The sequence below is a fragment of the Schistocerca piceifrons genome, chromosome X (genome assembly GCF_021461385.2).
Source record: "Schistocerca piceifrons isolate TAMUIC-IGC-003096 chromosome X, iqSchPice1.1, whole genome shotgun sequence".
Classification (NCBI taxonomy): Eukaryota; Metazoa; Arthropoda; class Insecta; order Orthoptera; family Acrididae; genus Schistocerca; species Schistocerca piceifrons.
This window is the reverse complement of record NC_060149.1, coordinates 283,621,666-283,648,262: the sequence shown is the minus strand read 5'-3', so window position 1 is coordinate 283,648,262 and position 26,597 is coordinate 283,621,666.

The following is a 26,597-nucleotide window of genomic DNA, read 5'->3' as shown; positions in this document are numbered from 1 at the left end:
AAAGACAAGTGGTCAGCTGCATAAATGAAAAGATAAAAGCTGATCTGTAGAATGATTGAAATATATACACAGATGACTGAAATGATGAGTGTATGTGGATTGGCAGTGACAGAGGTATCATGGGAATGTAGCATTTGACTTAGCGTGTAGGAAGGCGTTTGCGTGGGCGGATGTTTGGTGGAAGGATCTGGTAGAGTGAAAAATGATGCGACTCCGAAACCAAGCCTTAAGATGTGGGTGGAGGGGAGCAGTGAGGAAGAAAGCCCTTACAAAGAAAGGAGGGGCGTTTCCTCCTAGACCTGACAGGGCGAGTACATATCAGGGCGTGTTTCATGGTCGAGTAAAGAGAGGCTATTAAAGCTTCGTTGAGAGAGGACATGGAAAGTGTAGAAACTTAGTGTTGGAAGAATGTGGTGGTAGAGGAACGGCAGAGTACCTAGATCCTACAGCAGGAAAGGGGAAGGGGAGCAGAGGGGGAAACTAGCGGGTGATAAGTGTCTAGTTTGCAGATGGCATAGGACATTCGGAGGTCTTCGAGATTAAAGAGTAGGATGGGGAATTTTATAAGTTGGTGGAGGATTCAAAAGGCTAGTCGGAATGTGTGGCGTTCAAGGATGTGTGGAAAGTGATAGAAAGCGGAAGAACAGAAATCTATGCCACATCTGCATAGCAGACCATAGATCATATCAGGGATTTACATATAAGGAGGATAGTGGAAGGACTGAATCTCTATGTCCGGCGGATTTGTAGTTGTAGTAATTATAATCTATTGTGGACTTTCTGTTGAATGGTTAGTAGATGGGGCTTCCTTGTTAATTGTCCATGAACTGTTAGTCTGAGGTATTTTAATCTGTTAGTTTATTGGATAGGACGTCGTTAATGGTAGGGCAAAGTTTTGGGGGCCGAAGCCGTGGGTTTCTCGTTCTATAATTATTGCCTGGATTTTGGTAGGTTTAATTTTGAGGAGTCACTGGTCGCGCTAGGAGCTGCACTGATTATCATAGAGCTGGAGGGATCGTGGGATTTCTGGAGGTTAGGGTAGAGGGCTAGAGAGGCGGCGTCGTCTGTATATTGGAGAAGATGAAGAGCAGGAGGTGGCTTTGCTATATCAGCGATATATAGGACATACGGGAGAGGAGAGAGAACAAATGCTTGGGGCACGCCTGCATTGGGATACAGTTGTTCGTGTTATTGAATGTGACGAAAGATGGGCGGTTGGAGATAAAGGGTGCGATAAGCTGGACATAATTGATGGAGAGTGCATAGTCTGGAGCCGAAAGAGCATGCGAGAATCCATACACGGCCATATGCCTTGTCGAGACGAAGGGAGAAAAAAATGACGGATTTGCGGTTGTCGATATGGTGGGATAGGATATGAGTGAGATACAGGAATTGGTCATCGGGAGAGTCATTGGGACTGAACCCCTCGTTGATGGACAGGAATGGGTAGGTGTTACTACAGATGTTCAGCGGTGGCTGAGCACGGCCTGTCGAACAAACACAATATTGTGTTTGAACATACGAGAACTGCAGCCTATTCTTCGAACTATTGGGATTCTGTGATTAGAGAAACAGTGGAAATTCGACTTTTTGGTAAAAACTTCAACAGAGACACCAGGTTGGGTTGTTTGGGGAAGGAGACCAGACAGCGAGGTCATCGGTCTCGTCGGATTAGGAAAGGACGTGGAAGGAAGTCGGCCGTGCCCTTTGAAAGGAACCATCCCGGCATTTGCCTGGAGCGATTTAGGGAAATCACGGAAAACCTAAATCAAGATGGCCGGACGCGGGATTGAACCGTCGTCTTCCTGAATGCGAGTCCAGTGTCTAACCACAGAGACACTGGCTATGCACTTTGTGACATATGGATGACGGGGAATACTTCTCGTAGTTTATTACCCGGTCCAAGTGGTGGCGTTCCGAGCAACACTTGAAAGAGAGAGCCCCCACAGTAAGCTCCATTTTATTCAAGTCATCATGATGTAATTTATCCTAGTAGTTGCTGTTGTTTGTGTATAAATGTGGGGTATCGCCAGTTTCACGATAGACATGGCCACTGACGACGATGATGGAGGTAGAGATCGAAAGCTTGGAATTTTATCCGAATTTGACGCGGTAAGTTCACCGAGAAACTTTTATTCAAGGACTTCGTCTGAAAGATTTCCAGCTGCACCAGTATAGACGTTGTTTTATGATCGATTTTTGGTGAATTTTTGGCTTATCAGAGGAAAAGACATGACGAACAGAACCTGATTGACGAACAAATATTAATTATACAGGTTGGTCAGAAAGAATCTGAAAAACTTGTGAGGATGTTGTAGGGATTGGTGTTATGAGAAATAGTTCTTAAGAACACAGTTCGATGCCTTTCACCGTTTTCCAGGTTTTTAGCATTGACGTTAGCCAAACAGGTCGTCACGCGCGCAAATTCAAGCAGCCTGCCAAAGACAGTGTAGCCAAACTTCTGCTTCGTTTGCTTTATTCAAACCGAACAAAGTAGTTTTTACTCATCTGGCTTAAATTTATCACTTCCTAAAAGGCAGATTTTAGCTGGTAATAAGCATCTCAACTAGTGGTAACCCACGGACCCACTGATATCTATGTATTGCCGCATTTTAGCGCGTTCAAGTGCTTGAATTTGCGAGCGTAACGACCTGATTGGGTAACTTCAGTTGTAAATAACTCGGAAACGGCTCAACGTATCGAATGTTTCTTTATGAACAGTTATTTCTAAGCATCATCTAACCTGCAACACCTTTACAATGTTTCCAGACTATTCCTGACCACCCTGTATAAATACGTAGATAATGCTATTTCAAGACCAATAAAAATCTATGAAATTTGATCTCGGTTGACTTGTAAAATGTTAGAAATACTACATATGGAGCCATCCATTCTCCATCTAAACGCCTTTGCCCTGAGGGTGACTGCTACAATATGACCGAAACGTGCTGTTTTAGTATTTCAGCATTTTAAGTATTTAATAAGAAGATGTGGCAGTACACCCACAAGGATTTTAACGGAATATTCAATTGTTTTAATTAAAATTCCAAAAATTTCCGAAGTTTTTCTTAGTGCGGGGGTGGTGATACTTTTGATGGTGGAGTGGCCATCTGATGATTATATTATACTAGGATTTCACTGATGTTGTTCGATCGGAGTGTAAAAATCTACCGACAACAGGGTTTACGAAAAAAATTAAAATATGGTGTTATATTTTCATTACTCTGTTAAAGAGGATTTCCCGCGTTTCCCAGAACCTTCAAACATTATTTGGTTGTCTATCACTAATTCATTTGTATCTCAAGTATACAATAGTAGCAAAGCAAGTAATAAAACAAGATCATTGTATTTATTTAGTTCTCAGTAGATTGTCTCAACGTTGCGTCAGACGAGCATGAGAATGATGTAGCTGATTCGGCTGAGAATAGACTGAATCTGCAGGAGAGTAAATTGCTCGAAGGAGTGAAGTTATGTAACGAGATTCCTAGCGTGAAAAACATAAACAAGTGGGATGAAAAACATCTCATGTTTGCACAAGTAAGCACGGTGGATGAAGCAAAGTTGTCTCTTTGGACTTGAGTGCCGACCAAATTATGCATTCACACTGCGCTCAGCTGTCACTGTGAAATGTGGTTCCTTAGGGAGTGTTCTTTAGCAGGATGGCTTTGTACACACGCCGCACAACCTGTCACGTAGCAGCTTCGCTGTAAGCATACACCACTACGAAACGCTGTGTATACGAGTTCTCCTAGAAGATATTTAGCTATCGCCTTAAAACTTGATGATGCACGCCGTTCCATGTGCGATAATCTACACTGTGTAGGAAGCACTTAGTTGGGATTTCACGTCGTTGTGTATCGATTCTTTGGAACGGCATGTAGCGGGAGTGTTGAAATAGCTCAGTTCTCGTAAAGCCGAAATGGACTCCGGAATAACATCTCAGTTATCCGAAAACTTTCCTAACGGCTGTTCTCTGGGCGTATATTGCGAAAGTTACAGCTTCGTAAAGCGTTTCAAAGGTCACTTCTCTGCTCAGTGCTACACTTCTCGCGCAAGAATTTGCATTTAGCCGCATCAAGTTACCTCAGGAATATACATTCCTGTATCAAGTGGAGCTCTCTCGATAGTCAAGCTCAAGACTGCGTGTCATCATTCATTGTTAAAGTTTCGTTTCTGTAGTTATATGGCTGGTACATGCTGAAAACGGAATACGTTTTGACTTTTGACAAGTTAGGTTGCCTTCATTTTGTAAATAAAATATTGGTAATGGATGTGTAATTAAATTTAGCATGAAATATTGAGTTGAATATTTTGGCTATTCGCGTTTTACAAGTAATAGTAGATGGAAAGAAGATTAGAATTTAAAGTCCGGTCAACAGCGCTGTAATTAGAGCTGGTCATTGGAGACGAAGGAAATCGGCTGTGCAATTTTCAAAGGAACCATCCTGGCATTTGCCTGGAGTGATATAGAAAAATCATGGAAAATCTAAAAGTTGATGTCCGGACGTGGATTTGAATCATCCCTCCTCCCAAATGCGAGTCCATTGTGCTAACCACTGCGTCACCTCCCTCGGTAGTAACAATGGAATGCATGAGCTGCTTCATTGTTCTCAGCATCTCTCTCTAAAGTAGTTCTAACCATATAAAAAGAAGTAAAGTGGATACCACTACTAAATTCGATATAAGTAGGGAACAGAAGGAATATGCTGATTTTGGGGGTCCATTTTAGTAAGTACCTTTCTATAAATGATGTAACAGTGCAAGTTGTTGTTTCAGGAGACTGTTATTTTCCTGTTTCTTACATTTTTTAATTAGTGATTGCTGTTAGATAAACTAATCGTAGTTGAAGCTTTATCATGTGGCAATAAATGTCTTTGATTACACGCAGACTGTCTAAATACATAATGTGAGACACATTTTTCGCCTACAAAGACGAAACTTACGATTACTAGTTCTTTTTAGCATTTGTAAATTTCTGCTGTAGTTGCTTTTCGCCAATTGCAGTTTCTCAAATAATTGAAGGAAACAAGACTGTGTTTTAACATCCATTCGACAACATGGTCATCAGAAAGCAGCATTAGATCAGTTCGTTCAGAATATGGAAAGAAATAGACCTGAGCCTGGTAGAAAAACCGTCCTGGATATTCGTCTGCTGCGGTAGCGTTCTCGCTTCCCGCGCCCGGGTTCCACGGTTCGATTCCCGGCGGGGTCAAGGATTTTCTCTGCCTCGTGATGACTGAGTGTTGTGTGATGTCCTTAGATTAGTTAGGTTTAAGTAGTTCTAAGTTCTAGGGGACTGATGACCATAGATGTTAAGTCTCATAGTGCTCAGAGCCATTTTTTTATTCATCTGCAGTCGTTTACAGCAACCACGGAAAACCTAAATCATAATGAGTAGGTTGAGATTCGTACGCCTCTCGTGTACCTTTATCAACAGTTCCACCTAACTCGTTACGAACGCGTAACAGAGAAAACATTCACATTGCACTATTAGCGTTCCACACTTACAAAGGTATTGGATGGAGTACTTCGACGGAAATTCCTAGATTTTTATAATATATAAGTGTTCACATAACCCAAAATAAGTCATATTAGACTGTTGAAATAAATAACTGAACATATTAAATTATTTAGTTATAGAACTAGAAAATTAAATAACAGAAAATATACATCAACTGTAACTCAACTGAGATAAAAAAGATGGTAAGTGGTAGAACAAAATAATTAAAAGTAGTGATTTCTTGCAATGATTACTGTCAGATAATAATGAACATGTCGAGTATGAAACAATACAGCAAATTAAAATTTTTGCACAACATTGATAACTGATAATAATTCTGATAGTATTCCGTGCGAAGTGAATATATTTTGGTAGAACCATAGCGTTTAATAAACTGTACGTTACTGACGGTTACAGATGTTTATTTGTGATCACACAGTCTCATTTTATTTATAAATAAACATAAGTAAATGTGTGATACAGAGTGTTTGTCCTTGACTGCTAGGCACTGAACTGACATGACTGAACCATAGCAGTATAACAGACTCGTCTCAGTTGCGTGATAAAAGCACGAGGGCGTGCTGAAAAGCAAGGCTTCTGAATTTTTTATGTAAAAACTTTTCAAGATTATGAATAAAACGAACGTTAGTAACATCCTACATCTTTACGTGTTTGCAGCCGTTTGCTGCTGGGGGGCTCTGGGTTGAAGCGTGTAACGTGGCGGTGTGTAACGTAACAATGTCGGTACGTGAGCATAACAACGTCAGCTCACACACAAGCGCTGCGGCATGTGCAACCACCTGACACTTTGCGTTCACCGTCTGCTGTCATCCTCCATACAGTTCTCATTTGGCCTCACACAGTTTTCATGTGAACATTCTTCAATAATCGTATCAACAAATTGGTTTCTCGTTGGGAGAAATGTGTTCGCTGCCAAGGTCACTACGTCGAGAAATAAATATTTAGACACGAAGAATAAAGATATAGAGTATTAATAACGTTTGTTTTATTTAAAAATCTTTAAGAATTTCCACATAAAGATTCCGAGGTAATACTTTTCAGCACGCCCTTGTATTTCTTCTTTCTAATTCATATATTGCATCATCCTAAAACATAACTCGCCTTCTGTCACGAACAAATAAATATGGTTGAAGGAAAGATTTAATATTGTCTTCTAGTGGGCTGTGTTGAAAGACAGAGTATATATCTGCCGAGGTTTTCGATTGCCTATTTCTCAAAGTTGAATGCCATTTTGTCTGATATTCGACTCCTCTCTGTTGCTGTTTGACCTTAAGTGAGCTGTCCACCGTATTTCTTTTTTAACTACTACTTTTGTGTATCCCTCCAAAGAAGAGAACTGTAACTTAAAGCGGAGCTGTAAATGTCGGTGAAAGCTCGGTTCTACTGGTTGGGACAGTCGGGCCAGCGAACGCGGCAGCCGGCGCGTCGGTGCAGGCCAGCGAGTACGGGACGCTGCTCCTGGAGCCGGGAAAGGAACTATGACATGCTTGCGAGGCTGGAGTTCTGGAGCCGCGCTGACCTTGGCGGCAGCAAGCGGCAAGCTGCGACGCGGCCGGCCGAATCTCCTGGCTGGAGAAAGTGCTGACGTCACGTGACAGTGAAACCACGGCAGTGGCCGCGGCCAGCTAACGGGAGCTCCAGCTGCTGCAGCTAGCCTTCTAGGCCTGCCTGGAGCTGGAGCATGACGCGCTGGACACTCCGGACCTGTGCGGAAATCGCACGCTTCCAATATACATCAACCCTTATCCCGATTCCAAGACTGTCATCCTTCCTGGTTCATTTATGTGAGTGTTTCCCCTGAACCGTTTGTGTTCATGATGTAGATGGTGATTTTCTGCTGTTAGTGCAACTGGTGATAATTTTTTGTTACAGTCTATATTGCTTTAATTTCATTCTACTATTATGGGGCCTACTCAGTGGTTTAGTATAAAAATAGTGCCCGCTGACGAAGAACTGAGGTACACATTTCATTTTGATAAGCATTGCTTCCCACATGTTTATATCTTTCACTGACTCACTCTTATCTGCGAATCTTGCACGTGATTGATCCACGTGTTACAGCACTGCATCACTCTTCCGGTCGGAAATATCTAATTTTGATGTAATGAGAGAAAATCTCTATTATGGAACTGTACAATGAAAAATTTTTATTTCTTTACAGACTTGTAAATAAACTTAATGAACAAAAGACTTAAATGTCATTGGTAGCTATAAAAATGGTCACTTCCTACAGAATTTCTCGCAGAACACATTCAGGGAAAAACACATCTCAAATAAATCTCAAAATTACGTTCATGCCGTCGAAACGAAATAGCAGTACTAAAGTCAATACATTTCAATAAATGACTCGCTTATCGATCAGATTCTGATCATCCAAATAACAGGTGACTCGAAATTTGCTGCTGTAGCCACTATTTGTCTTCGGAGCGAAAAGAGGAACTACATACGGCCTGCAACAGCTGCGTAGTACGTAATTGCTCTGTTGTGATACTGTAATGCATTGGTGCCATTTCAGGGCCACTTTAATGGCACTTAATTTCATCTGTTTGTAAGAGACAATAAATTTTATAGGTAGGGGTGTGTGGAGCTATTAATAGCACGTAACAGTAAATCTAGTGACTTTGTAGAAAATGCAAATAAAGAATTACTCCATCTTACTATACACAAAATAAACTACCCGTTCGCAAGTAACGACCCGTCATCCTATGTAAAGATATAATCATATGCTAAAATCCAAACAAGATAACATGTCATACGGCCGGAGACCACCTACAGCTGGATACCAAGCAAATATTTCTCTCCGCCGGGTAATTAGCGATGTTGTTTAGACTTACATACGTTATCCACAAGCTAATGACAGGCCCGGCTAAGCATTACGTTATGCAGGAGCCACCGTATCGAAGGTCAGTGAACCAGGAAGCGATCTGCACCCTAGCGTAACTGCGGCACGTTCACTCGGCTTGCTTCCGTCATTTTGTTTGCGAGGGCAGTTGAAAGCTCGTAATTGCGGGCAGATGACATGTGAATGTCGCACGTCCGAGCAAAACAGCACTTTAACAACGCGATAAAGTGAAAAACACTTTGTGTTTGCCAGTGAACAACACATACAAGCTACAGCTGCAACGCCTCACAAGGATGGAACGCTGAATAGTAGTAGGATCGTAGAGACATTCTCGTCAGATGTGACTGCTAAGATTTCCTCACGAATGGCTGTAATAGCGAAACGGAGACTTGTCCACTAGTTGACAACAGGTTGAGCTTGGAACTTGATAATATATGGCGAAATATAAACTTCTGTATATGCGCTTCATATGTTATAATTGAGACTCTTGCAGAGAATATAGCACTTACTGCTGGCTACTTTTGTAATATTCAGCAGGATGCTTATATCAACATACACGTCGACGTAGGTTAACGTACAAAACTGTTCTGATATCTAATCCACCTGGCAGAGAAAATTGATCTTAGATATATTAGAAACCTAAAATGAAGTGTCTAGGCTATATTTCCACCATCGTATACGAGAGATGATAAATACCTCCAATATGTGTGAAACACACACCAAAGAAATTAACGTGAGAATGAAAATAATGAATTAATAAGAAACCATCTCTTAAGAGAAGACATAAAATATTCTAAGCAGTTGCGTTTTATGGATGAGACCCCGTATACACTTTCATACTTTTCTCAATTCGTATCACGTAAAAATACAGAATTTGTGGAGCAAAACTGATTGGTTAAACTGGGTGCTACACGAATAAAACGAATATTTCATGGGATTCAATTCGTTCACACACTGTTCTCATTATCATTCATGAGATAGTCGGCTTACATTAGAACTGTAAGCATCCTAATTATGACCGCTTTGAGAATTTAAATCGACATTGTAAATAAGTCTGAAATGCAGCTAACAACTAACGTTCTCGTAAACATGGCACTAAAGATTTTACGCACCCATTCTACATCCTACAGGATGGATACCGATTTGTTCCAACCAAACTTACATATTCATGAAACAGTCTGTAATAAGCAGTCATGTTTTCCAATTGAACCAGTGGACTTGGAACAGCTGTGGCACATTGCCTTCTTCGCAGTCACAGATGCGGCATTTGCGACAAGCTTACGAAATTTCCTGCAGAATGCTGGTTAATTAATGTTGCATAAAGCAACACTTCAAAAAAGACTATTTCCTACAAGCAGAATGGATGAAGAATTATACCCACCGAAAAGGGGCTTTCACAACGTTGACACTGTTTCATTGTACGCTGTTAAACTCAAGAATTTTTGTGAATATAGACTTTTCCGGTTGTACTACTGATGTAAAGAGCTCCGTGTTTATGGTCCGGTGGTAGTTTGAGATACCACGACGTCTCGACGAATGTCGTACTCATCATCTTTTACATCTACACACACGCGCTGTGCAGTGCATACTAGGGGGTACTTAGCGTGATATCACACGTTATCGTTTCTTCTGGTTCCAATCTATCTGTGATGTAGTCTTCTCACGAATATCTCCATATTGTCAAAACATTGTGGCTTCTCAGCATTGCGACAGGCTGGAAACTCGAGAGAGCTTTCCATCAAGAAAGTTTGGCAAAAGGAATTAAATGATTTCTTGTCCTGATCATGGTATCTTATCTTTTTCTGCAATAATTTCTCAGTTCACTTGTCTTTGACACTTGCACTGTTAAGATCAACAAATGTTTATTGGAAGTACAGGGAAAACTGCGTTAGAAATTAGGCTACTACATTCTACTATAGAATGACCACGTTCTAACTGTTGTCCAAATTAGTTGAAACAGTTTACAAGTGAACATAAATACAGTTCCTTCAACTGAATGTTCAGCCTAGCCGCCAGAACCCATAATTTCGCGTATTAAATCAGAAAATTTGGTATTAAGAAATTATTGTAATTTACCGAAAGGAGTCAAATGTCCATCCTGAGAATCCTGACAATGGGAAATTGATAAAACTGTAAAAGTTACCCAGATAACTGTGAAGTGGCAATAAGTCATTGCTGTTCTTGTATGGATGTTTTGTACATCTCATGCTCTATGCATGTTTGGAGAATAATCAAACACTTCTCCTCGCTTAAGTTCTGGAGGCTTCTGATCATTAGTTTGTAAGGTCTTTTTGATATTTATTGCCTATCCTTGACATTCGTAAGCCACAGGTAGCAAAAAAATAATAATTTTAAGTATAACGTATCGTATTATTTTGTACACTGCAGTCTGAAGCAAAAGTTATCAAACACATAGTGCGAGACATAACATACATTCATATCGAGAAAGACACTTATGCTAGAATTACAATGACTTATTGTTCTTGCACCGTATTTTACGTTGATACCACTATGGGCACAAAATTACTAAACTAAGGCAGTTTAATGGTCTTATGGTCTAGACTTTGTGATTTTTAGTCAAAGAAATTAATAATAGTGCTGATCGCTATTGAGAACTAGAAAAAAGACAGTCATATCTCCAAAAGTAGATGTTGCTGTCGTGGATTTGTCAGCGAAGCATAAATGCGAATTTTAGTGAAGTTATTGCAACGTAGGGAAATGGAACTGTTCGTGGCAAAGACTCGGATAATGTGATCATTGTGACTGTTGATGTTGGACTACTGCAGTGAGAATATATCGAGAATTTTGTAGCTCTATGTACCATTCCATAGTGTTCCCATTTCATCGAAACTCTACATTTACAATTCGAGGATGAATAACGAAACAGCATGCGGCAATACAGGAACTTCTATTTTGGGAAGTGTGGCTGTGTAAGTACTGTATATGTTTACACACATTGTTTCAAACAAATGTTTATCTTTTCGGTTAATAATACCTCATTTATGACTCTTCAGTAAACCAGTTGGTCACAACTGTCCGATAGACAGTTTTTTGCTTCAGCGACTTATGCTTCTATTGTCTGTAGATCCGTTAACCTTCGAACATCGATTGTTCACAAAGAAGAGTTGCACAAATGACCGTGATGCGTACTAGACAAGACGTATTTCTTTAGTGAGGGCATTTGACTATGGTAGTCCGTGCACCTCTGGCAGCCACAGTGCTACGGTGTTGCAGCAGTTAGTACATCTGCCTAGTACGAAGGAGACCAGGGTTCAAATCCCGGTTGTGGCACAAATTGTAATTCATTCCTTCAGCTTCTATCCTTATCGAACATATCTATGTATTTTGAAATGATTTTTATTCGCCTTTATCCCTTCAAAATGAGGTACATCCCCATTAAACTCATTTATTTTAATCAATGTTGTTGTTGTAGTCTTCAGTCCAGAGACTGGTTTGCTGCGGCTCTCCATGCTACTCTATCCTGTGCAAGCTTCTTCATCTCCCAGTACCTATTGCAACCTACACCCTTCTGAATCGGCTTAGTGTATTCATCTCTTGGTCTCCCTCTACGATTTTTACCATCCACGTTGCCCTCGAGTACTAAATTGATGATCCCTTGATGCCGCAGAACATGTCGTACCAACCGATCTCTTCTTCTAGTCAAGTTGTGCCACATATTTCTCTTCTCCCCAATTCTATTCAGTACCTCCTCATTAGTTATGTGATCTACCCATCTAATCTTCAGCATTCTCCTGAAGCACCACATTTCGAAAGCTTCTAATCTTTTCTTGTCGAAACTATTTATCGTCCATGTTTCACTTCCACACATGGCTACACTCCATACAAATACTGTCAGAAACGACTTCCTGACATTTAAATCTATACTCGATATTAACAAATTTCTCTTCTTCAGAAACGCTTTTCTTGCCATTGCATTCTGCATTTTATATCCTCTCTACTTCGATCATTATCAGCTTGTTTTCTCCCCAAACAGCAGAACTCATCTACTACTTTAAGTGTCTCATTTCCTAATCTAATTCCCTCAGCATCACCCGATTTAATTCCACTACATTACATTATGTTCATCTTATATCCTACTTTCAAGACACTGTACATTCCGTTCAACTGCTCTTCCAGGTCCTTTGCTGTCTTTGGACGAATTACAATGTCATCAGCAAACCTCAAAGTTTTTATTTGTTCTCCATGGGTTTTAATTCCTACTCTAAATTTTTCTTTTGTTTCCTTTACTGCTTGCTCAATATACAGATTGAATAACATCGGGGATAGGCTACAACCCTGTCTCACTCCCTTCCTAACCACTGCTTCCCTTTCATGCCCCTCGACTCTTATAATTGCCATCTGGTTTCCGTATAAATTGTAAATAGTCTTTGCTCCCTGTACTTGACCCCTGTCACCTTCAGAATCTGAAAGAGAGTATTCCAGTTAACATTGTCAAAAGCTTTCTACAAGTCTACAAATGCTAGAAACGTAGGTTTGCCTTTCCTTAATCTATCTTCTAAGATAAGTCGTAGGGTCAGTATTGCCTCACGTGTTCCAACATTTCTACAGAATCCAAACTGATCTTCCCCGAGGCCGGCTTCTACCAGTTTTTCCATTCGTCTGTAAGGAATTCGTGCTAGTATTTTGCAGCCGTGACTTATTACACTGATAGTTCGTAATTTTCACACCTGTCAACACCCGCTTTCTTTGGGACTGGAATTATTATATCTTGATATCTGAGGGTATTTCGCCTGTCTCATACATCTTGCTCACCAGATGGTAGAGTTTGGTCAAGGCTGGCTCTCTCAAGGCTGTCAGTAGTTCTAATGGAATGTTGTCTACTCCCGGGGACTTGTTTCGAAATAGATCTTCCAGTGTTCTGTCAAACTCTTCACGCAGTATCATATCTCTCATTTCATCTTCATCTACGTCCTTCCAGTTTCCATAATACTGTCTTCAAGTACGTCGCCTCTATATATTCCTTCCACCTTTCTGCTTTCCCTTCTTTGCTAAGAACTGGGTTTCCATCTGAGCTCTTGATATTCATACAAGTCGTTCTCTTTTCTCCAAAGGTCTCTTTAATTTTTCTATAGGCAGTATCTATCTTACCCGTAGTGATATATGCCTCTTCATCTTTACATTTGTCCTCTAGCCATCCCTGCTTAGCCATTTTGCACTTCCTATCGATCTTATTTTTGACATGTTTGTATTCCTTTTTGTCTGCTTCATTTACTGCATTTTTACATTTTCTGCTCTCATCAGTTCAATTCAGTATTTCTTCTGTTACCCAAGGATTTCTACTAATCCTCGTCTTTTTACCTACTTTATCCACTGCTGCCTTCACTATTTCATCTCTCAAAGCTACCCGCTCTTCTTCTACTGTATTTGTTTCCCCCGTTCTTGTCAATCGTTCCCTAATGCTCTCTCTGAAACTCTCTACAATCTCTCGTTCTTTCAGTTTATCCGGGCCCCATCTCCTTAAATTCCCACCTTTTTGCAGTTTCTTCAGTTTTAATCTACAGCTCATAACCAATAGATGTGGTCAGAGTCCACATCTGCCCCTGAAAATGTCTTACAATTTAAAACCTGTTTCCTAAATCTCTGTCTTATCATTATATAGTCTATCTGAAACCTTCCAGAGTCTCCAGGCACCTTCCATGTATGGAATCTTCTTTCATGGTTCAAATGGCTCTGAGCACTATGGGACTTAGCAACTGTGGTCATCAGTCCCCTAGAACTTAGAACTACTTAAACCTAACTAACCTAAGGACATCACACACATCCATGCCTGAGGCAGGATGCGAACCTGCGACCGTAGCAGTCGCGCGGTTCCGGCCTGAGCGCCTAGAACCGCTTGGCCACCACGGCCGGCTTCTTTCATGATTCATGAACCAAGTGTTAGCTATGATTAAGTTATGCTCTGTCTAAAATACTACCAAGCGGCTTCCTCTTTCATTCCTTACCCCCATTCCATATTCGCCCACTACTTTTCCTTCTGTTCCTTTCCCTACTATCGAATTCCAGTAGCCCAATACTATTAAAGTTTCGTCTCCCTTCTCAATCTGAATAATTTATTTTATCTCATCATACAATTCATCAATCTCTTTGTTATCTGCGGAGTTAGTTGGCATATAAACTTGTACTTCTGTGGTAGGCGTAGGCTTAGCGTCTATCTTGGCTACAATAATGCGTTCACTATGCTGTTCGTAGTAGCTTACCCGCACTCCTATTTTTTATTCATTTTTATACCTACTCATGCATTACCCCTATTTGATTTTGTATTTGTAGCCCTGTATTCACCTGACCAGAAGTCTCGTTCCTTCTGCCACCGAACTTCACTAATTCCCACTATATCCAACTTCAACCTATCCATTTCCGTTTTTAGATTTTCCAACCTACTTGCCCCATTAAGGGATCTGACATTCCACGCTCCGATACATAGAACGCCAGTTTTCTTTCTCCTGATAACTACGTCCTCCTGAGTAGTTACCGCCCGGAGATCCGAATGGGGGACTATTTTACCTCCGGAATATTTTACCCAAGAGGACGCCATTATCATTTAACCATACAGTAAATCTGGATGCCCTCGGAAAAATTACGGCTGTAGTTTCCACTTTCTTTCAGCCTCTCGCAGTACCAGCACGGGAAGGCTGTTTTGGTTAATGTTATATGGCCAGATCAGTCAGTCATCCAGACTGTTGCCCCTGCAACTACTGAAAAGGCTGCTGCCCCTCTTCAGGAACAACACGTTTGTCTAGCCCCTCAACAGATACCCCTCCGCTGTGGTTGCACCTACGGTACGGCTATTTATATCGCTGATGCACGTAAGCCTCTCCACCAACGGGAAGGTCCATGATTCATGGGGGGATCTTAATCAATACAGTCCGCTAAACGCGAAAGCTTTGATGCAGCACAATCGGGGTGCAATCTACTTGTTAGATTACAAGAATGAACAACGGGCTGAATAGAGAACAGCCGCTGACAGCTATCTCGTATTTGTGATAGATTTTGATATTTGTCAGATGTGCAGATACACAATGTTTCTTTTCTAAATTCTATGTCTCGTAGTATATTATTACCCTGTTCAAATTAGGAACATTTCTTTTCGAAGAGACCAGATAAAGGCACACTTACAGATACACGTCAGAAATTGTTTACTGGGATCATAAATAGTAACCTTTCCATAATCATAACTTTTTGAGGTCCTCAAAAATCGCAGTCAACCATACTGATGTACTGTAACGTCCAAAAAGTGAGTGTTCCTTGAAATTCGGCGACAGGGTTTGGGAAGGATGGAAATAGTCTGTTGGCCAAAGTGAGAGGGAGTCTTGTCCTGACTATGTTGTTAAAATTTCTTGTCACAGAAGGTAAGACTATGAATAAGTACTAAAATGACAAACACTATGAATGTTTTATAACTTCTGACTGTACTCAGAAAACAGTATCAACCCGTGATATACTTATTCGAAAGGAACTGTACCCACGAAAAGACCAAGTCTTTACGCAGAGACGGTGACTAACTTGCACCTTTCCGTCAACTTAAAAATGAAACTGTCAATACTAACTGAGCCGGCGTCCACGACACGGCAAGCAGAAGTCCCTAGGTAAAAGAGTAGAAGTCCATCTGCTGCACTAGGGCCGGCCGCGGTGGTCTAGCGGTTCTAGGCGCGCAGTCCGGAACCGTGCGACTGCTACGGTCGCAGGTTCGAATCCTGCCTCGGGCATGGATGTGTGTGGTGTCCTTAGATTGGTTAGGTTTAAGTAGTTCTAAGTTCTAGGGGACTGATGACCACAGATGTTAAGTCCCATAGTGCTGAGAGCCATTTGAACCATTTGCTGCACTAGAACTACAGCAGATAACTCTGGTTAGCCTTGCCTGGCTACTCTCTTCGGCTGCCTGTGCTGATGTTACTACCAACTTCCTACTCCGGCTGTAATAGACCCCTCGTAACATCGTTCTTCCGAGTTTTATCCAGTTTTCGCCTTCGCCGCGCCAGTCTCTGACATCGCGTGTTGTCGGAGGGCACTCAGCATCTCATTATCTCTAACTGTGCACCATTCTTCGGAGGCTGACTGGTGAGAGGGAGGGAGGTGTTTGTCATTGCCGAGAATCGAACGGAGACCCTCTGTATAGCAGGCAGGTGTGCTCACCACTGATCTATGGAGGCAGAAATCATGTCTTAGGCCTGCTGTATAGTCATCATGACGTATAGGTGCCCCTTCCAATGACTCTCTCCCTTTATCCCTTTCTCACCCTCGCTCCTTCCATGCAATTATATCACTCCTGTTTTGACAGTCTATAGTGTGATCACTATTACTCGACCGTCGCCACCCTGGCGTCTCTAGTCAGCATTTTCCCGATGAGTTTAGGAGCCTCTGCCATTTTATGTAACCCCCCTCCAATTTCTGGCTCTTGTCGTGTATAGGCAACTAGTAACTCTTGCCTCATAACTTTCTCTTTGTTATGTTCCCAATTCAAAAGACTTGGCGATTTCATGAGGATTCTTTTATGATCTTTCTCTTTGCATTAAGGAATGGTTACGGAAAAAGGTTGAAACTGTGTTGATGTAAAGTAACTTTTAATTTAGGGCAAATATTTCCATGACTACTTTTTAATTACAGTTTATTATTATACCCTCCCGCATAGCAAAGGTCGCTGGCATAGTAACACTTGGAAATAACCAATACATATCCCGATAGTAGAAGAAAGTTTCATCGTCAGTCTTTTTCCGGAAATAAAAAGTGAGCGTGTAGCTATGCGGGATGAGCAGACTACGTGCCAGTACTGCTTTCGTCCTCTTCTTTCTTCTCTTGTGTAACATCACTAACGTATCACGTTCGTCGAACCAAACAAAATGTTTGTCCAAGATGAGGGTAGTATTGCTTAAGGAAAGTATAACTGTCGACATGCTGAAGACCAATTAATAACAAAACATCAAGAACCACGTTAACCACTTCTTGTTATTCTCCTCTCCAAAGAAGTAGCTCAAGAAACTAATAAATTATGATGTCTTCAGTACACCGGTACTTCAGTAATTCGAGAATGCACGGCTGTCCTCCCTGGAACGCATTTCTTTTTGTTTGACTCTACAGTGAGGTGACAAAAGTGGTGGGAGAGAAATACACGCGTATACAAATGTCCGCAGTATCGCGTATGCAAGGTATAAATGTGCAGTCCGTTTCCAGAGTTGTCATTTGTACTCAGGTGGTTCATGTGAAAAGGTTCCCGACGTCATTCTGGCCGCACGACGGGAATTAAATGACTTTTAAGTGGAATGATAGTTGGAGCTAGACACATCAGTCATTCCATCTCGGAAATTGTTAGGGAATTCAATACACCGAGATCCACAGCGTCAAGAATGTGCCGAGAATACCAAATTTCAGGCATTACCTCTCACCACGGACAAAGCAGTGACCGATGGCCATCACTTAACGACTGAGAGCATTGGGGTTTGCGTATAGTTGCCACTGCTGACAGACAAGCAACACTATGTGAAATATTTGCAGAAATCAATGTGGGACGAACGATGAACGTAACCGTTAGAGCAATGCGGCGAAATTTGGTGTTAGTGGGTTATGTCAGCAGACGACCGACGCCAGTGCCTTTGCTAACATCGCCTGTAGCACATCTCCTGGACCCGTCACCATATCAGTTGGATCCTAGACAATTGGAAAACCGTGGCCTGTTGGGAGAGTTCCAGTTGGTAACATCTGATGGTAGGGTTGGAGTATGGTGCAGACCCCACTAAGCCACGGGCCCAAGTTCTCAAAAAGGCAATGTGCTATAAGGAGGTGGCTCCTGAATGGTATGGGCTGTGTTTACATGGAATGGACTGGGTCCTCAGGTCCAACTGAACCCATCATTGCCTGGAAATAGTTGACTTGGGGACCATTTGCAGCCATTCGTGGATTTCATGTTCCCATACAACGATGGATTTTTTGTGGATGGCAATACGCCATGTCATGGTACCACAGTTGTTCACGATTGGTTTGAAGAACATTCTGGAGAATTCGAGAGAATGAGTTGGCCACCCATATCGCCCAACATGAATGCCATAGAATATTTATGGGACATAAACCGTAATGTATGTATGTATGTAGTAATGTACCTAATATTGTTTTTTTTCAGTTTGCTTCTGACACGATAAATAAATAAAATCGAGAGGTCAGTTGGTGCATGAAAACCTGCAACGGTAACACTTATTATGGACGGCTATAGAGGTAGCATGGCTCAAAATTTCTGCAGGGGAGTTCCAGCGACTTGTTGAGTGCATCCCAAGTCGAGTTGTTGCACTAGACGGGCAAAAGGAGATCCGAAACTGTATAAAGAGGTATACCCATGACTTTTGTCACCTCAGCGTATGCGATCTGGGGTAGCAGTCAGTGCGGGCCGCGTTGGTGCTGTCGCTGCAGCGGTACTGGTTATTCTTTGTGTTTTTCTGTCCGTTTTAACACATATTGACAACCCGACTGCACATTTTAACAGTGTCTGCAGAACTTTGCTCGCGAGGAAGCACTCATAACCTAGCGTAAATAAATTCGCTCAAGCACGTGGCACTGACATGTTTCGGATTTACACAAATAACAGTAATTCAAAAGTATCTGGTCACAGTCGCGCGGGGTAGCGTGTGTGTTGTCCTTATCGTAAGTTGGTTTAAGTTAGATGAAGTAGTGTGTAGGCCAAGGGACCGACGACCTCAGCAGTTTGGTCCTATAGGAACGTACCATCAACAATATCTGGTCACAAGTACGAGTTTTCTAAATGATGATTATCTTTCCGATAATGTACAAGCCGCTCATTCTTCATGTCGAAACATTTTGGTGCAGTTTCTGTCATTCTAAGTTGTGTCTCTTTCCTAAAAGAAAATCTCGCGCAGTTCTTCATTTGTATTACGGTCTGGTACAATGGGACCCTCTAACAACATTTCTGAACTAATTCATCCAGAAATCCGATATTTCACAGGCAATGACGAAAAAGCACTATCCACAACACTTAATCAGCTACAGAAAGACAGTTACTAAAATACAACTTAGTATTTTGAGTCATCTGTATCTCAACTTCTCATAAACGCCCCCGACCTCTCTCTCTCTCTCTCTCTCTCTCACCCACCCACCAACCCACCCACCCACCAACCCACCCACACACACACACACACACACACACACACACACACACACACACACACACACAGCAGGCCGCGGTGGCCGAGCGGTTCTAGGCGCTTCAGTCCGGAACCGTGCGACTGCTAAGGTCGCAGGTTCGAATCCTGCCTCGGGCATTGATGTGTCTGATGTCCTTACGTTAGTTAGGTTTAAGTAGTTCTAAGTTCTAGGGGACTGATGACCTCCGATGTTAAGTCCCAAAGTGCTCAAAGCCATTTGAACCATTTGACCACACACACACACACACACACACACACACACACACACAGACTACACACACACAAACGCGCGTGCACGTACGAACGTGCGTGCACAAGCGCACGTGCGCCAGCACCAAAGAATCTCTCACCATATACTTAAATTTAGCATCGTATTGGACAATAAAACAAGTGAGCAGCGACTGTAACGCATGTCTTGTTGGGTGTGGCGACGTAAGTTTTACTCAATACTATTTTTGTATGTGGAAACCTGCATCATAAAATAGCGCGGGACGTGACGGGGGAAGGGGGAGGGGGTTGGGAGCGTGATGTGTGGCGGAAATGAGAAAGAGGCGAAAAACAGTATTACAACGCACGGCGAGAGGACATACATTTCAACAAAAACATAAGTACAGAACATCCAATATTGTTACTCTAAACAAAAATAATTACTCTATGAACTAACAAATATATTCTTCCAATTACTCTACAGATGAAATGTTGTCAAGCTAGAAAGATTGGAAAAGCAAGCCAGGCTGTACAGCCCTATCAGTAAACCTAACGCATTTTATGTGAATAATCACAAAAAAATAAAAATACGTATGTTATAGAGTTTAGGCTTAAAACAGAAAACCAACGAAAATTTTTCTGTGCTGCTTTCCATAAATAAAGCGAAATCCGCTGAACTTGGACATACTTGTCGAAACAAGTTTGGATGCAGAATAAAAAGTAAACCATTGTTTTTAAATTTCACACAACATGGTGCAAAGCAGAAGTGTTATTTTTTACATGTGTTGACTGCAACATAGTGCGATGTGTGCTGAAGCAGCAGCCATTGGGAGGAAAGCGCAGAGATGGGAAAGAGCGTGCTGCGTGCGCCACAGAACAGGCTAGCTGCGGCCGTGGCTCCGGAAGCCCAGCGCGCACGTGACGCCACGTGGAGCTGCACTACGCAAAAACCTGTCGCCACACACGTGCGTGGCAACGCACTTCACGCACACTTCAAATGGCTGTGCTTACCAACACTACCGCTGCCGCTCCTGCACCGTCACCTCCACAAGGACACGGATTCATTCCGAAGCAGCTTCGTATCTTTTTTTTTGATACCTCCTTATCAAATATGTTTGAATACCACCAGAATCGGTTCGTCTGAAATGACTTATCATACGTTCACTCGAATAAGCACGGCACAAGAGTGTTAAAAAAGGGTAAATCAGAAAACTGACACGTGTCCACTGTAATTGTTATTACTTAGCTACAAATTACTGAATCTGTCACCACATTCAGTACATGTAGTTATTTTTTAATGTTTAGAGCCTAATCACGCGGCGCCGGCCGGGGTGGCCGAGCGGTTCTAGGCGCTACAATCTGGATCCGCGCGACCGCCACGGTCGTAGGTTCGAACCTGCCTCGGGCATGGATGTGTGTGATGTCCTTAAGTTAGTTAGGTTTAAGTAGTTCTACGTTCTATGGGACTGATAACCTCAAAAGTTAAGTCCCATAGTGCTCAAAGGCATTTGAACCATTATCACGCGGCTAGTGAAGTAACATTTATACAGAGTGGTCAGAAAACGGTAGTGTGTTGCAGGTTGATTGTGATGGGAAACAATTGTTAAGATAATCTCGATACGTTGCGTCATTTTCGAATCAATTAGCATTTAAGCTAGCCAGTGAGGTCGTTGCGCTGGCAGAAAAATCGTTCAAATAGCTCTGAACACTATGGGACTCAACATTTGAGGTCATCACTCCCCTAGAACTTAGAACTACTTAAACCTAACTAACCTAAGGACATCACACATATCCATGCCCGAGGCAGGATTCGAACCTGCGACCGTAGCGGTCACGCGGTTGCAGACTGAAGCGTCTAGAACCGCTCGGCCACAACGGCCGGCCGCTCGCAGATTTTAGCGGTGTCCCAGATACAATCAATGTTAGTTGTTCTCTTAGCGTAGAATATAGCGCACAAGATTGCTCAGTCTTTGACTCTGGTTCGATCCTTACCACCGTCCCATGTCCATTATTTGTATCGCTCTCTTGTTCAGTTTTAGCAAACCAAACAAATAACACGTTTGGCGACCTGGTCTATGGCGGCCGTCTGAATTTGCCTGCGCAACGGCCTGACTGCAATGCTAATTGACTCGGAAACTAAGCAAAGTATCGAATTTTTTTCAATGATGATTCCTCAACACAATTTACCCTGCAACAGCCTTACAAGCTTTTCAGAGTGTTTCTGAGCAACTGTTACTGACCACCTTGAATTTTTTTTATTTTACTTATTTAAATATTTATTTTATCGGGAAAGATAATGAGTCATTACAGCTTGCATATATATCTATACTCCGCAACCTACTTTACGTCGTGTGGTGGAGGGTACCTTTCGAAACACTATCATTTCTAGAATATGTCATTCAAGCGATTTCCGGTAGGAAAAGTAGACAGGACTTTCGGAATCAAATACCCTTTATTGCCAACATTTACTTGTCACATCAAAATTAGTTCAGTCAGCGCACGTTCCAGAGTTTGATGAGACACTCTCCTCACAGTATGAAGCCGATCTCCAGCGATAAAATTTCTGAAGCTGTTTGAGGATATTTTCTGATGTTCGTATATGAGACTCTTGGTGTCCGGTGCGTCGTTACAGAGCAATTGCATTTTTTTTTCTGACTTCCATTGCCGGCTGAAGTGACCGAGCGGTTCTAGGCGCTACAGTCTGGAGCCGCGCGACCGCTACGGTGGCAGATTCGAATCCTGCCTCGGGCATGGATGTGTCTGATGTCCTTAGGTTAGTTAAGTTTAAGTAGTTCTAAGTTCTAGGGGACTGATGACCTCAGAAGTTAAGTCCCATAGTGCTCGGAGCCCTTTGAACCATTTTTGCTTCCATTTGTCTTTGTATCTCTACTGCACTCAAAATGTCGGCGGTACGCGGTTTGTGTCTTCTTTGGAAAGAAACTTGTTCCAGTCACTCACGCTGTTTGCTCTTGACAATAGTAATGCCCACTCTACTTTTCACCTTCAAATTTTCATTCGCTCAGAATTTTTTGTCTGGAAGTGCTACCTATTCGTTCACGGCGATATGCATTAGAATGGATATGTTTGTAATGACAGGGTGGTCGATAAGCATCTAGTCTATGAGTTTACTTAATGTAATGCAAGAGCAGCACAACAATACCACGCTGATTTGATCCAGTAGCGACACCAACCACATTACAATGGGCCTACTTTTTCACCTGTGCATAGGCACCTACGAGAAACAGCATCCTACAGTGTTATGAAGATTGGATGTTACAGGCTTGTCCACTATTGTAAGGGAATTAGCACACAAATAAAGGTATATGAGGGTGACAAACCGAATAAATCATAATTATATTGTTATTTTGTTAGGAGGCATCGGATTCCGTTGGTCCCTTACACCCTGAACAACCACCCACACTTTTTCTGGTGGGATTCGGGTTCACCCTGCGCATCGGATTAATTACATAATATGCACCTCACAAACACTTCGTAAACAGTTTCAGGTATCGACAACAAGTTCTCGACGAACGAGGGTACCCAAATGTAATTTAATTTACTGTATTGGTAATACTTGGGTCTTCTTTACCCATCAAAATTTTGAAAGAACTATGTTTCTTTAAAAAAATGTTCAAATGTGTGTGAAATCTTATGGGACTTAACTGCTAAGGTCATCAGTCCCTAAGCTTACACACTACTTAACCTAAATTATCCTAAGGACAAACACACACACACCCATGCCCGAGGGAGGACTCGAACCTCCGCCCGGAACCAGCCATTTAAAAAAAAACGGCGCTGGAAACAGGAGTTCAGTGATAGAGAATTTGTTAATGTTTTCAGTTAAATTTTCAGAAAAGTAATAATGTGATTCATTAAATAAGCTGATGTGCAAAACTTTAGGACGAAATGACTGGGTGTTGTGTGCTGTCCTTAGGTTAGTTAGGTTTAAGTAGTTCTAAGTTCTAGGGGACTGATGACCATGGATGTTAAGTCCCATAGTGCTCAGAGCCATTTGAACCATTTTTTTTAGGACGAAAGTAACTTTTGTATGCTGTGTCAGAGCCAGATAACATAGCTCCATGAAACTTGGATCACTGATAGAGAAAGAGTTCTCCATGTTCAAATCGTATTGAAACTAGATCCTCTTTTAATGTATTAATTTCCTTTTCCTGCAATGTTAGGGAGTAATTTAAGTTGTTTTCTGCTGAACGTTCGATACATGTACATGCATTGTCACTGACCTCCATCATGTATGAATCTGAGATTTATTTTCATGCACTTATCATGATACTAACACTTCCATTCCACGCATAAAATGGCTCTTACTACCTTTTTGAAGTACGTATTACACAAGTAACGATTACATAATAACGAAACCAAGAAATAAACTTTTCCACTGCCTTTACTTGGCGCCATCTAAACTTAACAGTGTTGTGTACGCCAGTCAGCCAAAATATGACCACTGCCCACCACAACGTTGAATGCCGCCTGGTGGCGTTTCGGAGACGTGACGCGGTAACAAAAGTATGTAAGCGGAGAAGCCACGCTCGAGGAATCGCCCTAGCAAAAATATGGGCTGTAATTGGAGAATCCATTGAGATAAGAGACTTTGACAAAGAGCACATTGTTATCGCACACATATCCTGTAAAAGAATGTCTCTAAAACGGCGAAGCTGGTTGAATGTTTACGTGCTAGTGCCGTGAGCACCTACGGAAAGAGGTAGGACGACAGTGAAATTACCACTAGGCGCTACATGGCTGGACGTCCACGAATCTTCAAAGAACGTGGGGTTCGGTGGCTTGTCTGCTCTGTAAAGTGCATTATGGAACATTGAGCTCCACAGGAGGCCGCCCCTATGTGTCCACATGTTGGCCCAGTGACATCGTCAGTTACGATTGCAGGGGGCACGGGACCATCGGGATTCGACCGTCCATCAATGGAAACACGTCGGCTCTTTGGGTGAATCACAAACGCCGTCATCGGGGTGAACAGCGGCTCGAAACGAGCAGCGCCAGTATAACTCCCCGTGTCTCGGAGCCAGAACCGTGCTACAGTGGTCTGAGCAGCGTTATAGTGAATTCACGTTGATGTCAGGTGACCAAATTCGTCTGATATAAATCCCATGGAACCCATCTGGGTCGCTATAGGGCGCCATCACCATATACACAAATCAGCGGTCCGTTTAGATGAACCTGTGCGTAGACATCTAATACCACATACCTCCACAAACGTCCCAAAAAACTGTCGGATCCCTTATATGCATAATCGCTGATTTATTTCTTTCCAAAGACGGAAAACCAAGCTATTAATCAGGTGGTCATTATGTTTTGGCTCATCAGTGTATGGACATTGCTATTCTCCTCAGCTTGTGATGGTTTATTATTTATGTAGTAACACTCATCTACAAATTGGTGATAAGCAAATCATTTCCCATTACAGATATTTATATTTCTTTCCAATGTTTTCAAAAGTGTTTGAAAAAGTGTTGTATCATAGAAAACCAGATACGAAGATTTTATATAGTGAGGATGAAAATTTGAATACTGAATTGGTGGATAGTGATTACCTTTATGCTTACATTTTGGCTAGGTTGACTTGTACGCACCGAAGGCTACTCAAGGAGATGAAATTATGAATGCGGAGCAGAAGGAAATGTGCAGGCCGTCGGGTTGGATGAGGCGTAATGACAACGGATTCCAAGGTATATAGAGTGTGTGGATGAAAGGGAGTCACCTCAAGATACACGGAATACAGAGGAGGTACAAAAACAGGAATATGACGAAGCACGGATGCACTGAGGAGACAGAAAGAGGTTTGCGTTTGATGACACGTCTGCCTGCTGAATGTCTTTTTACAGCCCATCACGCATGGTAAACACCATGCTTGCTGCACAGTTTAGACAAGTTGTCAGCTGCAGTGACGGAACAGCTGAAATATTTCCAAACTTGCAACAACCTTCCAACATACAATTAGAATACCACACCGACATTTATTGAAGTATATTCTTTCTTTTTATGCGTCTAGAAGGATTATTGACTCGACTCAAAAATTAAAGAAAGTCAGAAAGTTTCTCATTGTATATTCATCAATATGACGCTGATATAAAAACAGAAGTTCTTAATCATTGCTTATTAAGGCCATAATTTTCGTGACGTACAAGTAGGCCTATGACTCGAGTGCACGTGTAACCACCGACTTTCCGCAGACTGTCTGTTTATCTAGAAGGAAGTATTACCTGAAGAAAACACTACAATACTTCCGAAATGTATCCACAATATTTCAAAGTTATGAACTCCTGACAAATGTATGTAGCACGGAGAAACGTTTACGCTTTTCAGCAAGCGTAAAATTGGTGTCATTTTTGACAGTCGGTTTAAAGAGTTCCATCTCGAATCGATAACGCTGTAAGAGTAATTGTATATAATAATAAAACGTCAAGATAATGTCGATGCTATATTCGGACTAGAAACTACTGGATTCAAAAATGGTTCAAATGGCTCTGAGTACTATGGGACTTAACATCTGTGGTCATCAGTCCCCTAGAACTTAGAACTACTTAAACCTAACTAACCTAAGGACATCACACACATCCATGCCCGAGGCAGGATTCGAACCTGCGACCGTAGCGGTCGCCCGGTTCCAGACTGTAGCGTCTAGAACCGCTCGGCCACAACGGCCGGCCGCTCGCAGATTTTAGCGGTGTCCCAGATACAATCAATGTTAGTTGTTCTCTTAGCGTAGAATATAGCGCACAAGATTGCTCAGTCTTTGACTCTGGTTCGATCCTTACCACCGTCCCATGTCCATTATTTGTATCGCTCTCTTGTTCAGTTTTAGCAAACCAAACAAATAACACGTTTGGCG